Raw genomic sequence first — 15,381 nt, 5'->3', positions numbered from 1 at the left:
AAAAAAAAAGAAAAGAAAAGAAAAGAAAACAAGGACCAGAATACAATGGAATAAAAGTAATAAGAACCCCCAGGAAAATCTTTATTGTGGGAAGCGAAAGGCATCCTGGAAATTAGTGCAAAAATTCAAACAGTTAAATGAAAAAAAAAAAAAAACTTAAGGAAAGTACCTAGAATATGGTAAATAAATAAGAAATATAACTAATAACTGAGTAAATCAAAAGTCGTTGGAGAAGACAGTAGTGGTAGCATTGGATGGATGGCTCAACCTGTGTCCCAAGCTCATTTGTGTGTGCCTTGAACGTCACAGAGGCTGAGAAGGTAACTATATTTCCCAGACTCTCCTTCAGCCAGGGCTCTGGGGGTGATGTAGTTCTAACCCAACAAGTGTAGCTGCAAGAACACTTGCATTTGAGTTCAGAGGAGAGAGATGCCTGACTGAGGCATCCATTTTCCTGGTGTAGATATGGGAAATGATTTTACTCTGGATACAACAGTTCAGCTGGCTGCTTCTTAATCCCAGATCATAGCTAAGGTGTGTAAACAGACCCAGTGCTGGGCCCCATGGCTCCCGACTCCCCTGCTTCCCTATTGTGGCAAATGTTGCCAATCCCTTGGGAAGTCAGTTCTGCAGAGTTGTTCAAAGTCATTCCTGGAGGCCTTGCCAAAAGCCTGCCTTTCCAGACCTTTCGACAATTCTACAAGTACTCACTGAATTCCTTTCTAAGTAAAATAACTAGAGAGGTTTCTATTTTCTGCAAATGAACCCAGAACTGATACAGAATGATAAAATTAAGGGCAAACACAGAAGAAGGTAAGAGGGGAGGGGTGACTAGTCAAATACAGATACGAAGAAAAAAAGATGGATACAGAGTCCGATAGGACAGGAAAGACAATGCAGAAACATGTACTAGATAAATTGTATGAGGTCACCATCTGCTAAGAATAAAGGAGGAAGAACAGGCAGGGGGCATGAAAACTTGAGGACAATGAAGGAGGCTCAGAAAAGCCATTATAGAGTACATCCTAGGAAATCAGTATAAGAGAAATAAGAGTTTTGTGAAGAATTTGTAAGGAAAAAAGGGAGATGATTATTACCATGCACAGTTATCTTAGACAAATGTTCCAAAAGGACAGTAGTTGATTCCTAAAAAGATAGGAGGCTTTTCTCCATTAAAGAATTGGCAAAAGAATGGTATAAGGCATTCAAGTTACAAAATGTCTAAATAGCGAAAATTTCAAACTGTATATTCTGATCAGGTCAAGAGTGCAAATACAAACAGACTCTAGGATTTTTCAGTTATTCTATATTCACTACCTCAATTCAAGTTCAATAGCCTTTTCTTATGTTGAGTTTGGGTTTGAAGGCTATGAACTTTGCTAATCTGGTCATGAATATATGTACAGATACTGGGTAAAAAGTTTTCCTTTTGGACTACTGTCTTTACCCTTAGGGACCAAGTCTCCATAAAAGTAAAAAGCATTCCTGGTAGCAACCTTGGAAAGATTCCCGGAGTAAATAAATGTCTTTGACAGGAATGAGAGCCCTAATCCATGGGGCTGCATACTTCAGAATCTGCATACCAATGTGATTTCACAGGCAGAAATGATGCTGCAATATAACTGCTTTGGGCTGTTATTAAACAGCCACCATGATGCTAGAAAACCAACAAGTACAAATATGGAATGGTATTCTCTGCTCTTCTTTTCTTCCTAAGAATGTAAACATCCTAGCTCTTTCAGGAAAACACTGATGGACCAGAGCCTAAGTGGACATGTCCCTGTCCACTTTTTTATTGGATTAAATGTGAAAGACTGCATAAAGACCTTTGACCTATAAGGAACATTCTTCCTATAAGCCTTTATACAGAATATTTTTTAAAAATAGTTTTTAAAGCACTCATTAAAAAAGCATATGTGAAATCTAAGACTAAATAAATATGCAATCAGTAGAATCAGAATTACTCAGAAAAGACAGCCGAACTAGAATTTACTATTTTCAAATATCTTTTTATGTTTATTATCTTTTAAACTGTACACACAACTATTAACAAATTATTATGTTGCAATACCTCACACAATACAAATTTAGTCAGTCATCTAAAGAACCTATAAGTAAGCTCAATAGTCTTTTGAGTGGTCAAATACAGTTTAAATAAAGCTCACTAAGACCTATGTGCATCACTGTAAGTGTCTGGTCGTTTCTCATCCTATTTGCTCAATTTTATACAATTCTAGTAAGTTTTTTTTAATTGGGGTCTACAGAAAATTAGAAATGGAGAGATGAACATGCATCCTGTATAAAGACATTATAGTTAATATAGTGCAAAAGCCAGAAGGTAAAAGCCACAATTTAAAAACACATGAAAGTCTAAAAAAAGAAAAAGACTCAGAATATGGAATCATTTAATGAAGGGGTAAAAAAATCTCACATGCTCAATGGGACTTGATGCCTCTCTTGTGTTTGAGTAGAAGAATGCGCATTAATAATAATGATCTCAAGTCATTTAAAATGTTTAAATCTTATTTATTAGATTGATTAGATGCAGAAAAACATGTAATACCTTTTAGACAGTACCATCCCAAATAGGTAAAACAAAAAGTTTGCTATTTAAAGGTATAATTGGCTCTAATTCATTGCCACATTAGGTACTGGCTTAGAGTTCATAATTGGAGGTCCTAAAAACTTTTCTTGTACTGATGTGTTTACTGAAATGGTTTAGCTTTAGACACTGACTATGTCTCACATATCCAGATAATCCACCTGTCTGGAATGTTGTTTTTGCACAGCTCTATAGCCATCTGAAGTTTTACTATATTTGACTAAACTAGACAAAACAGCTTTTTCTTCAGGTTGCTCACACATAAAACTATAAAGAAGGTAGACGTAACATGAAAAATGTCCTCTACACAATAAGGGTACAGATTTTTTTAAATATATAAATTCTATTATTTTGCTCTAGTAGCAAACTGGAGATCATACCTTAATTAAGCAACTAAATCATGTGACAAAGCATTTAGGATGTCAGGAAATCATTTTCCTTACATGAGATTGAGGAAATCCCCTGCATATTGCTAATTTGAGGCTCTGTTGAACTGCAGTACACACATACGTGCATATACACATGCATACATATAAGATACATCATGGTGCTTCCGCTTTGGAAAGAATCATGCAAAATTTTTGAAGAGATTTTAACTAAAGAGCTGTCAATAGCACAAATTTATAAATGTTTTGTATAGTTTTAATCCAGGAAAGTTGAATTCATTGCACCGAACATTTCCTTTAGTAAGAAAATGGGTAAAAGACAATGCCAATACTGTCTTCACATAAGTGGAATACTTGTCACCACCCCAGCCACAGGAGATGCTGAGCCGTCTGGTTGCAAAAAGGAGCAAACTAACTGATGCTGAGGCCTGGTGAAGTTAACGGAGGACTGTGCCCTTTCAAAGGAACGGCCAGCTTAAATGATCACCTCCAGAGCTTTGGTTAACTGGAGTTTCATTTAGCCCATTATCAGTGTTTAAAAGTGTGTGGCCTAGAGCAACAATTCTCAAACCTGTGGTCTTAGGACCCATTTACAATCTTATAAATGATGGCAAACTTTAAAAATACTTTGTCCTTAGGGGTTCTATTGATACTTGCCATATTAGAAATAAAGAGTGAGACATTTATAAATTTTGTTCATTGATCATAAAATACAGTAACTGGTATGTAAACATACATCATATGTTTTTACGAAAAATAAGCATTTTTTTGATGGTAGGATAATTTAATGAGAATAGTGACATTGTTTTCCATTTCTGTAAATCTTTTTATTCTCTGAGCTTAATAGAAGACAGCTGGATTCTCATATATGCTTCTGCAATCATTTGGAAGTTTTTAAGTACTGAGAAGCTGTGAAATTCACAGTGGCAGGTGAAACTTAATTTTCTCTTGAAAGTTAAAATACTGGCAGTGTTTTCCTTGAAGTGACAGGTTCATATTGCTCATTTTTTGGAAGGTGTCTACTGAATACTCAGTCTGATTAACCACAGTGTGTCTATCAGTCATTCTTTAAAGTAAAAATGGTATTCCGTGAAAAAAAATGGCTAGAAGAGCATGCAGTGGAAAGGACTGCCAAAATGCCTCCTTAAGACAAATGTTCTTCAGTATTCAAAGTACTTTATGTGTATTTTCATTTTGTCTCACAGAATATTTTTTTATTTTTTAAAAATGTGAGCTCCAGATTTAATAAAATGCAAGCTTTGGGGGATCTGGGTGGCTAATTCCATGAAGAGTCCAACTCCTGATTTCAGCTCGGGTCATGATCTCAGGGTCTTGAGATTCAGCCCCATGTCCGGCTCTGCTCTCAGTATGGAGTCTGCTGGGGTTCTCTCTACCTCTCCCTCTTCCTCTCCCCCAACTCACTCTAAAAAATAAAAATAAAAAAAATAATAAATAAAATATTTTATTTTAATTTTTTTAAAGATTTTATTTATTTATTCATGAGAAACACAGAGAGGAGAGACAGAGACAGAGACAGAGACACAGGCAGAGGAAGAAGCAGGCTCCATGCAGAGAGCCTGACGTGGGACTCCATCCTGGGTCTCTAGGATCATGCCCTGGGCTGAAGGCGGCGCTAAACCGCCGAGCCACCCAGGCTGCCCCCCTGTTTTTTTTTTAAATGCAAGCTTTTACTGCCTTATCAAGAATATCCTCGTATGAAGCCAGAATCTTGTTTCTTAAATCACATGGTGACAGTGAGGAATACAATGATGCCTAGTACAGGTAGGAGTCATTGCCCCAAATGCTAAGGTGCATGTGACTTCATCCAGCCTTGCTTTTGTCATCTGTGCAAATGTCAACACACTGAAAAAGACAAGCAACAATCTTGGTATTATTATGCAAATCATTTGAACTCATGGATCCCCTGAAAGCATCTCAGAGACAGGCCCTGGAGGTCTGTGGACCACACTTTGAGAACTACTGATCCAAAGGGACAGACGTATGTGATAAGCATTCTGGATATCTGAGCTGGACAGAAGGAAACTCCATCAAAGGTAATGCATGGGCAAACAGCCCAGGGAAGAAAAGGTTGACATAAACTAGGGAGGGATGCCTTTTGAAAACCTTGCACTGAGAGAGCACACCTGAAACCATCAATTCCCACTAAAGGCAACTCCGATGACCTAGGGAAATAAAGAAGCTCATTGTTCCGCCCAGTTCTGGAGATTAAAAGTCTACAGCCTGGGAGTAGACAATGAGAAGGAGAAAATCTTCACTGGGCTGGAATGTCAAGATTGCAATGCAAACAGCCCCCATCCAGTTTCCAAACTAGTGGCTGGTTCAAATTCAGTGAGCACTGTGATTGCAATACAAAGATCTCTGCGTTGTTTACCACCCAAAATACGTCTTGCACACAGTAAGGATGCAGAATAAGTGACAACGGGAGAAAACTGAATTTCCAAAGTCTGTCTCATTTCCCTTCAGTTCTAGGGCCAATAGCCACTCCCAAACCTACTTTGTATTTATTTTCTTTACAGTCTCTTTCAGATAAGAGATTACAACAAGGGTCTCATGGGATGAGTAGGGAATTCTCGGTGTGTTTGTGGAATGAATTGATCCCATTGAACACTGCACATCAGAGAGAGCGAAGTTTTCTGCAGCAGAGGCAATGGTCACACCACGACTCCCCAAAGCAGTTCTGCAGCTGCTCCTGCCAATCACTCCATTTCACCATCATCCCTCTGGCCCCAGAAGAGGTAAAGTCACAAGGCAATCAGTAAAACCTAAACCTTTCCAAAGTCTGGGCTTGGTTGCAATTTGTGGAGATAAGCACCTGAGCGGAGGCGGCACGAGGTGCCCGAGCTGAGGCAATGCTGCAGGTGGCAGGTGCCCGGGCAGTTCAGATCCGCTGCGTCAGCCCTGGCAGGTCCGCGGGAGCGCAGCGGGGCTGGGGCAGTGCCTTCCAAATCGCGTACTTCAAGAAGGGAAATTAGGGTCATGCCAAGTGCCCTGTGGGTCCACCTAAGGTTCTGTTGGTGCATTTTAATACCAGTCATGCCCCCTGCTGTGATTGACTAATACCTCTCCTATTTATTTCTGATTGAGGAGAGCCCACATGAATGTCATCATCTTGCCAAAAACTCTTGGGCCAGAGCCAGCCAAGGAGAGCCTTGCAGGGAAAGGCAAGAGCCCTCAGCTATCCTCTCTTCACCTAGTCAGAGGTCTTTCTTGAGTTTCTGTAAGAAAATGGAGTTAGAACTTGAAGTTTTGCTTCTGTTATCTCATTTGATTAATTAGTTAAGTAGGTAATTTTGCTACATATTTACTGATTGTCTTTTATGTGGCTGACAGTGTCCTGGGTTCTGAAGCACAGTAATGAGTACTGCCCTCGACAGCTTTATGTTCTATGGGCGCCTGGGTGGCTCAGTGGGTTAAGTGTCTGACTGTTGGTTTCAGCTCAGGTTAGGAACTCATGGGTAATGGGATGGGGCCCTGCTTCAGCTCTGCGCTTGGTGGGGAGTCTGCCTGAAGATTCTCTCCCTCTGCCTCTCAGCCCTCTCTTCACACTCCTTCTCTAAAGGAAGTACATATTTAAAAAAAATCTTTATGTGCTAAGATAAATAAATTAGTAGATAAGTGTAACTGCTATCATTCAAGTCCACACAGTATGCAACGGGAGCACATAGCAGGGCAGCACCAGCAAGGATTCTTGGAGGAGGTAGGGTTTCCTAAAGGACAAATAAATGTTAGCCTCTTGAGGAGGCTGCAAGGAAGGCCTGAGATGCACAGACACAGAACCTAGTACACAGTGAGTGCTTGGTGAGTGCTGTTGTAGGACTATCCTTCCGCAGTATGATACAGCCTCTAATTAATACTACAGTATCTTGCAGAGTACTTCAAATCAAATGCCTGTTAGCTCCAGCCTACAAAAGGGCCATAAAGATTCCATCTTTGCTATTCAAAGCCTTGGAATCACCCTAGAACTTGTAAGAACCATAGAATCCCTGCCCCCACCCCAGATGGATCAACTGCATTTAACAAGATCCTCCATGATTCATATATTCATTAGGGTTTGTGACATGCTAAAGGCTCATCAACCAGTGATGGCCTTCTAGGATAGTGGTTTATAACCTTTGGTGAACATCAGATCTCTGGGCAGGACTTTCAAAATGCAAAAACCCAGTTTTTATTCCCTATCCTCCAAGGAAACCAAATCTCAGAGGTTGGGATGTGTACCTACATTTTTAACAAGCTTCCCAGGGGCCCCTGAAGCTGGTGTTATTTTCTTTCTTTCTTTCTTTTTTTTTTTAAAAAAGATTTATTCATTTATTCATGAAAGACACAGAGAGAGAGAGAGAAGCAGAGACACAGGCAGAGGGAGAAGCAAGCTCCTCGCAGGGAGCCCGATGTGGGACTCGATCCCGGATCCCGAGATCACACCCTGAGCCGAAGGCAGACGCTCAACCCCTGAGCCACCCAGGCGTCCCTGGTGTTATTTTCTATAAAATGCTGTAGAGAGATATTTTTGGGCCAATCATTTCTCTGTGTGGGTGTGCGTGTGTTTATGTGTGTGTGTGTGTGTGTGTGTGTGTGACAAATAGTTCTATATTGAGTAACTTTCTTTCAAGGACTATCTCATTGACTCTATTAAGCTTCAAATAACCATACTTTTCAAGAAGACTAGAAGATGAGTTTATGATCACTTATTTTCAGATATTTTTGGCATATTCTTTTATTTTAATTATACAACTTTTATTACTCTGAAAACAAAGATGTTCCAAAACAAGATTGTCTGGTTTAGAAGTGGTAAATATAATGTGAGCCAGAGCACTGCTAAAGACTGCTTATATGGAAGCACTGTTACCTAAATTTTATCTCTACGGAGATCATGCAGGCAAATAACTAGTTCTTCAAAAAACCTGTGTAGCCTCCAGCCATACAAAAATAAAGGCCCAAGTACTGTTTGACAATACTTGGGCTAAAGGTACAATGCAAATATGACGACACGTTCAAATTCTTATTTACCTTACCTATAATGTTTGTTTTTTAGCTGGTCACAAAATCTAACATGCTAAAGACAATGAATTTCCATTTATTGTTGATTTTCATTTGAAACTAAATATGATAAAATTTCAATTTCCTCTCTATTATTACATCAATCTGAAGCAAAGAAATGCAATTACCAAGTGCTTGTTTTATAGGAAAAATTGTCTCCACATTAATTAAATTAGTTGTGCATGATATTTGGAGGAAATGGAATAGTCAAATGGCAGATAAATATATTAAAGTAATTTAATGAATTAAAGTTTGGTATAGAAACATTTGAGACGATTTAAGCAAGCTGTATCACAGCCTATATGAATTACAATTTAAAGGAAAAAATAAACCATACTAATTTTTTGAGACAAAGACTTTAATTTACAAATTGCAAAACAACATTTATGAAATACTGAGTTTTCTCCTCTTCCTATGAATCAATTTAGATTTCCAGGAAAATATCAAATCTTTTCAATTTTTTTCCAAATGAATGGTTTGGTACCTATCATTCACAATACCACAACATAATCTCTGTCAGTGTTTAATCTCATTTATATTTGCTAAGACATAGTTTCTTTCATTTATAGTTTGCTGTTTTACAGAGAAATTAAAAAATCGGTGAAAATTAGACCAATATGCTTACAAGTTTCCACAGCTCACTTCACGTCACTCCCGAAGGCATTCATTCATCTACCAACTACTGAGTGTCTCCAGCAGCATGTATGTTCCAGGATTGCTTTCCAGGCTAGCCCCGGAGATCAGGAAAAACTTGATGATTGTACTTCCATCATAAAAGGCTGGTTTTATGACATTCCCGATAACCACAGAAAATTACCAGGATTCACAGTGAGAGGGGCACCTAACCCCATAAGAACTGATGTAATCCAACAACAAATATGTGTTAAGCATCTCTATGTACTTTGTTTTATTTATTTGCTTGTCCTTCCCTGTCGTCTCTCTCTCTAATAATGATGTCTTACAAATTCTTTATGGACTATAATTATAGTTGATGGACTCATTTCACTTGTCATTTTCAAGGATGTAAAGAATGGTTTCTTGTATCTGGTTCTATATCTCACAGATTCCTTTATTAGCACACTTATATTTGACATGTATGAGCTGATGTTAGCATTTAAGTGTATCAACCAGGTGTTCTGTTTCCCAATATCAGTGTTAAAAAATTTGAAATCCATATCAAAATGGGAAAGAGTATGATTAGGAGAAATATAGATTGACACTCCTACATTGAGAAGTTTCTTTGATGTTTGAATTAATTATTGCAAATTACTGCAAATTTACTGGATAATTTGTATTCTAGCATAAGATCTTCTTTTTTTTTCTTTAAGATTTTATTTATTCATGAGAGATACACACACAGAGATAGAGAGAGAGAGAGGCAGAGACATAGGCAGAGGGAGAAGCAGGCTCCATGCAGGGAGCCTGACGTGGGAATCGATCCCAGGTCTCCAGGATCACACCCTGGGCCGAAGGCAGGCTCTAAACCGCTGAGCCACCCAGGGATCCCCAGATCTTCTGTTCCTAAGAGTGTTAGCTGTGCTTCCATTTCGATGAACACTCTATCTTGAATAAGTTCTTCATCAAAATCTCCTTTTGCCTTCATATATTGTAAAGTATAAGAAAGGTGTCAGGCTTATCTTTGGGAAGTTTTTTTTTTTAATACAATAATTTTTTATTGGTGTTCAATTTACCAACATACAGAATAACACCCAGTGCTCATCCCGTCAAGTGTCCCCCTCAGTGCCCGTCACCCACTCACCCCCAGCCCCCGCCCTCCTCCCCTTCCACCACCCCTAGTTCGTTTCCCAGAATTAGAAGTCTTTATGTTCTGTCTCCCTTTCTGATATTTCCCACACATTTCTTCTCCCTTCCCTTATATTCCCTTTCACTATTATTTATATTCCCCAAATGAATGAGAACATACACTGTTTGTCCTTCTCCGATTGACTTACTTCACTCAGCATAATACCCTCCAGGTCCATCCACGTTGAAGCAAATGGTGGGTATTTGTCTTTTCTAATGTCTGAGTAATATTCCATTGTATACATAAACCACATCTTCTTTATCCATTCATCTTTCGATGGACACCGAGGCTCCTTCCACAGTTTGGCTATTGTGGACATTGCTGCTAGAAACATCGGGGCGCAGGTGTCCCGGCATTTCATTGCATCTATATCTTTGGGGTAAATCCTCTTTGGGAAGTTTTGTATTGTTTATTGCTGATGATGTGAGAGTGAGTGTGGCCTGGGTGGGTTGTTGCTACCCCTTTCTCTTGCTCACGGCTTCTTCTTGCTAAGACATCTTTGCCTTTTTGGTACCCCAGTGCCTCTGGCTAAAACTCAGAGGACACCCTAACTTCTCTCCATGGACATACCTTGAGCCAATGCATTTTCTTTTTACTATCAAACCATTTATTTTCTTTGCAGAATATAGTAGTCATAGTTGCTGAATGCTCCAATTTAGATATGTGCTCCTAAGACTCTTGGTGTTAATGATCTTTTTTTTTTTTTTTTAAGATTTTATTTATTTATTCATGAGAGACACAGGCAGAGGGAGAAACAGGCTCCATGCAGAGAGCCTGACGTGGGACTCGATCCCGGGTCTCCAGGATCACACCCTGGGCTGAAGGCGGCGCTAAACCGTTGAGCCACCTGGGCTGCCCATTAATGCTCTTTTGAAGCAATTATTTAGTTGTTCTCAGCAATGCTTTTTGCCCAATAGTTTTCTAAAGGTAGATATTTATTTGCCATTTTAAAACTTTCCTCAGTTATCAAAAAAAAAAAAAAAAAAACAGGTAATTTTTAGCAGTTTCTACAAACAAGCAGACCTGAGAATGCTGACTCTTAGGTCAGGAAGGGAGAAAGCTAAGAAGCAACACAATTTACTCTGTAGAATTCCCGAAAGACTCAGGAATTTGTGGGAATAATAGCTCCTTCTTGAAGTAAGGATGAGGGTAGGATGAAAACAGGAAGATGAAGAAGACATTAGAACACCCCTCCCCCATACTATTTCTTAATTCCCCCCCATCCACGCAAATGTCCTTTATTAATCCTACAGGACAACAGGCACAGTTGAAGGTGCCATATGGAAAAGGACTTAAGTGAAAGAGTAACTACTGGATAGTGAGAAGGCCCCCCAACCCTGCCACAAGCCCTCTTCTGTCTGGGCTCCCAGAACTCTGGCATCTGGACTTTATACCTTTTGGGAAGGAGATTGAAAGATTCTGATTAGCTAATCAATAAAATAGACATATTAGGACATTACCAAGAAATGTTCCAGTTTGATCACTCTACAGTAAGCAGATACCCAAGGAAATCTCTTTTAATATAAAGGAAAGCTTCTATTATAAAAGTCAGACCAAAATAAGCAAAGAGCAAACATAAAGACTGCCAGGAAAGGAAAACACACACACACACACAAATAATCACTAATATCTTCAGAGTGATATGAAATTCATGAAACAGAAATGGAAGGATATAGAAAAGAATGAGAAAGACTCTCAGAGATTAAAAATATCTCAGCAGGAGTGAATAGCTCAACAGAGAATTTGGAAGATAATGTTGAAGAATTTTTTTAGAATCTCCTAGAACCTAATAGGTTTAAATATCAAGACAAAGAGATGAGAATAAAAGGAAAAAGCTTAAAAAATTCGAGAATGGATGCAAATAGGCTAGTGTCTGAATAATAGAAATTTCAGGGTGAGGAAACAAACAAAAATTATCAAATAAATAATTCAAGAAAACTTCCCCAAATTAAAGGACCCATACACTAGAATAAAATACACACAAACCAAGGCACATCACCATGAATTTTGCAAAAAAAAAATCTTATAAGTTTCCAGGAGAAAAAGTTATATACGTAAAGGATCAAAAATCAGAACTGCTTTGGTTTTGTTGGTTTGGTTTGGTTTGGTTTGGTTTGGTTTTAGAATTGCTTTGGACTTCTTACTAGCAATACTGAGGCTCAAGCACAGACTATAGTACCTTGAGAATTCTGAGAAGGTCTTTCCAGCTTAGAATGTTTATTCCTAGAGAAATTATGAATTAAGTATAAGAACAGAATAAAAATGCTATCAAATATTCTAGATCTCACAAAATTTAGCTCTTATCACCCTTTTTTAGAAGCAATTGGAGAAGGGTGCCATATAAATGAGGAAGAAAACCAACAAAGGAGACGTGGGATCTAGGAAGTAGTGATCAGCTCAAGAGAGAGAAAGAGGACTCCTTAGGAAAAATCAGAGAGGGAGACAAACCATGAGAGACTCCTAACTCCAATCAAAGGGTTGCGGAAGGAGAGATGGGTGGGGGGATGGAGTAACTGGGTGATGGGCATTAAGAAGGGTGCTTGATGGATTGAGCACTGGGTGCTACATTATATGTTGGCAAATTGAATTTAAATTTAAAAAATTAAAAAAAAAAAGAGGACCCCCTAAGATGATCACAAAGAAAGATTCCAGGAAACAGACATGCACCTCGCAAAGAGAGTTACTGGTCCAAATTAGAGCAGGTCAGAAGACTCTAGCATACAAAATAGATGATATTGATAGAGTTCCTGATGTGATTTAAAAGAGTAGAAGGATTATTTAAACAGATGGGCAGAGTTTGGGGACAAATTAATGACAAATACTTAGAATACTAAAAAAGAAAGACAGCTGTTAATTCTAACAAGAAAAAATTGGGGCAAGAAAGGAAAAAGTACTCATAGCATATTATAAGGCTTAGCTTTATAATCTAAGCATTGAATATTGATTCAAACAAAATATGATATGATTATAATGGAAGGGTAGACTAGGAGCAAAGGGGAATTATGTGAGCTTGAGGCCAGGAATAGGGAGGGGTGGCAGCACTATATAGATCTTCACCTTCCATCTTGATAAACCAATGGGTAATGTTTACAACAGAAAGAAAAAGAGGAAAGAAAGAAAAGAAAAGAAAAGAAAAGAAAAGAAAAGAAAAGAAAAGAAAAGAAAAGAAAAGAAAAGAAAAAAGGAAAAGAAAAAAAAGAAAAGAAAAAAAAGAAAAGAAAGAAAGGAAGAGAGGAAGAGAGGAAGAAAGAAAGGAGAGAGAGGAAGAAAGAAAGGAGAGAGGAAGAAAGAAAGGAGAAGGGAGGGAGGGAAGGAGAAGGGACAGAGGAAAGAAAGAAGGAAGGAAGAAGGAAGAAAGGAAGGAAGAGAGAAAGAGAGAGAAGGAAAGAACACAAATAAGTGTGTAGTTTCAAATAAGAAGAAAAACGGCCAAAGGTAAAAAAGTCGCTTTTGGGAAATCCAGAGCTGTGTGGTTTTCTATCACAAGTTTTCTTTTCTAGAGCTATTTTGTTCTTCAGGTGCATGCAACTCTGATAAAGAATAAAAACTAAATTTAAAAAACATCATTATTTTCTTCCCCAAAGTTTTGAATTTTTAGTATTCTGGTTACCAGGTATACTGGATTTGAGTACCTGGGAATCTAACTTTGTATATATAAAAGTTGTTTTGATTTATTCAAGATTCTACAATAGAATATTAAATAATTTGGGTTTTTAAACCATGAAAATTAGCCTAATTCTTGTCTAATTCGTCAGTGAACACCGCATATGTAGTTAAGGAAAATATTAAAGTGCTGTTTTTATCCCAATATATTTTTTTAATTTAATTTCAATTTGCGAACATATAGTATAATACCCAGTGCTCACCTCATCTTGTGCCTTCCTCCAATATCTGTTCTTAACCTATAAGCCAGTATTAAAATAGGAGTGTATATGTAAATGTATAAATGTGTGTGTGTTATATAAAAGACTATGCTCTATATAAGATATTGAAGTGAAAAACAGCTTTCCTTTTTTTCTGGTCAATTGATTCATTCTTCCTTTAGCTGTGTGTTGAAGGCCTGGAGGCCCAGGATGCTTTACAACTTCAAGGGATGCCATAGGATACATGTTAGTGACACCCCCTGTTGGGCACAGGGTCAAGGAGAAAACAAATAGTAGATGCAGAATTGGATTGATTTTTGACCTCTTGAGAGGAAAGTGTGAGGGTAGAAAGAAAACCAGTGTGTGATACAAATTCTATAATGGAGAGCTCAAATAACATTCCACTTCGCTCCACTCATATGAAACCCTAGACCTAAAAGACTTGTCCCCAGTAAATGATTGAAGAAATTTGGCACTGAAATTTTCTTGACTTATGTCTGAGCAGAAGTTGAAAAAGAAGGAAGGAAGGAGAGAAGGATGGAAGGAGAAAGAACAACACACAGACCCTCTGTGCAAATGGTAGAACTGAATTCCAAAAAGTGGAATTAAATGTTTTAATTCCTTCAACCTGCCTATCTTTGCTTCCTGTCCCTCCTGTCTACCTCCCTTCCCCTTTCTCCTGGAATCCAGCCCTGGCAACTCTGATGGTGATGAAGTCATAGGCTCCAAAATATGGCCATGGTATGAAGGCAGCAGCACAAATTTTTAAACAGCATTTCAGCAGCACACCACAGTGCCGAGAAAGGAACCTTGTGTAATGTGAACAACTATGAGCTCGTGCTATTTTATTAATCCAGGGTGGTGATCCCTGGGTGTTGCATTACCTGTGTGTGTGCGTGTGTGTATGTGTGTGTGTCTTCTGCAGTCTCCTATTTTATACAGCAGTCATCAAGAAGTCTTCCTCTTCTTGAACATGGCAGAGGCAGAATGGAGATTACTCAGTATTAACCCTAACTCTGGGGTTCTCCCCAGGGATGTCTTTGACATCAAAAGCAAAGAAAGGTTCAAATGAGAATGACCTTCTCTGACATCCCTTTCTAGACTCCGCCTCTGCATGTGTCAGTTTCTTTCTCCTTATCACCTCATTAAGTCACCAAACATTGCTACCTGGAAGGAAAGATTGATGGAGTGATAACTGGCAGCTCTCTTGTGACCTGCAGCCAGTGCATTTCCATTTGCTTATTAAAGGAGTCTTGCTTTTCCCCAAACAGACCCATATTCTGAAATTCCTATTTAACTTGCCATTCTCCAAAGCTCTTTAACTTTTCCTTTGCCAAATCCTCCAGAGGAAAAATAACTTCTTGGGCCAGAACATGTTGGTATTTAACATCTTTACTTCAAAACCTTTTACAAATGTCAGGCAACAGTGCAAACCTTTCAGAGAATAGTAGATTAAAAGAAAAGTCTTCTCTGTGTTTGGAATCCACCCTGTATTTCCCAGCATGTCCATCCTGTCTTGAAATCTGATTTCCCCTTCAGAGTCCAGATCAAATAGCTGCTCTACCTGAAAGTTCTTCCCTTGATTCTCCTCTTTGCCCTCCAGACAGAAATATTTGCAGTCTATGAACTCATTAGAAACCACTTTGAATTTCTCTTGTGGCAGTTTGTAAC

At 38.5% G+C, this 15,381-nt stretch overlaps 1 protein-coding gene across 4 annotated transcripts in view; it reads right to left on the bottom strand.

Annotated features, from left to right (window-relative positions):
- Positions 1-15,381, bottom strand: part of SYNPO2 (synaptopodin 2) — a 182,632-nt gene that overhangs the window by 47,741 nt on the left and 119,510 nt on the right. The window lies entirely within an intron of this gene.

This window comes from Canis lupus, chromosome 32 (assembly GCF_003254725.2).
Source record: "Canis lupus dingo isolate Sandy chromosome 32, ASM325472v2, whole genome shotgun sequence".
Lineage (NCBI taxonomy): Eukaryota > Metazoa > Chordata > Mammalia > Carnivora > Canidae > Canis > Canis lupus.
Note: the sequence above shows the minus strand (reverse complement) of the source record. Positions and strands in the feature narration are given on the sequence as shown.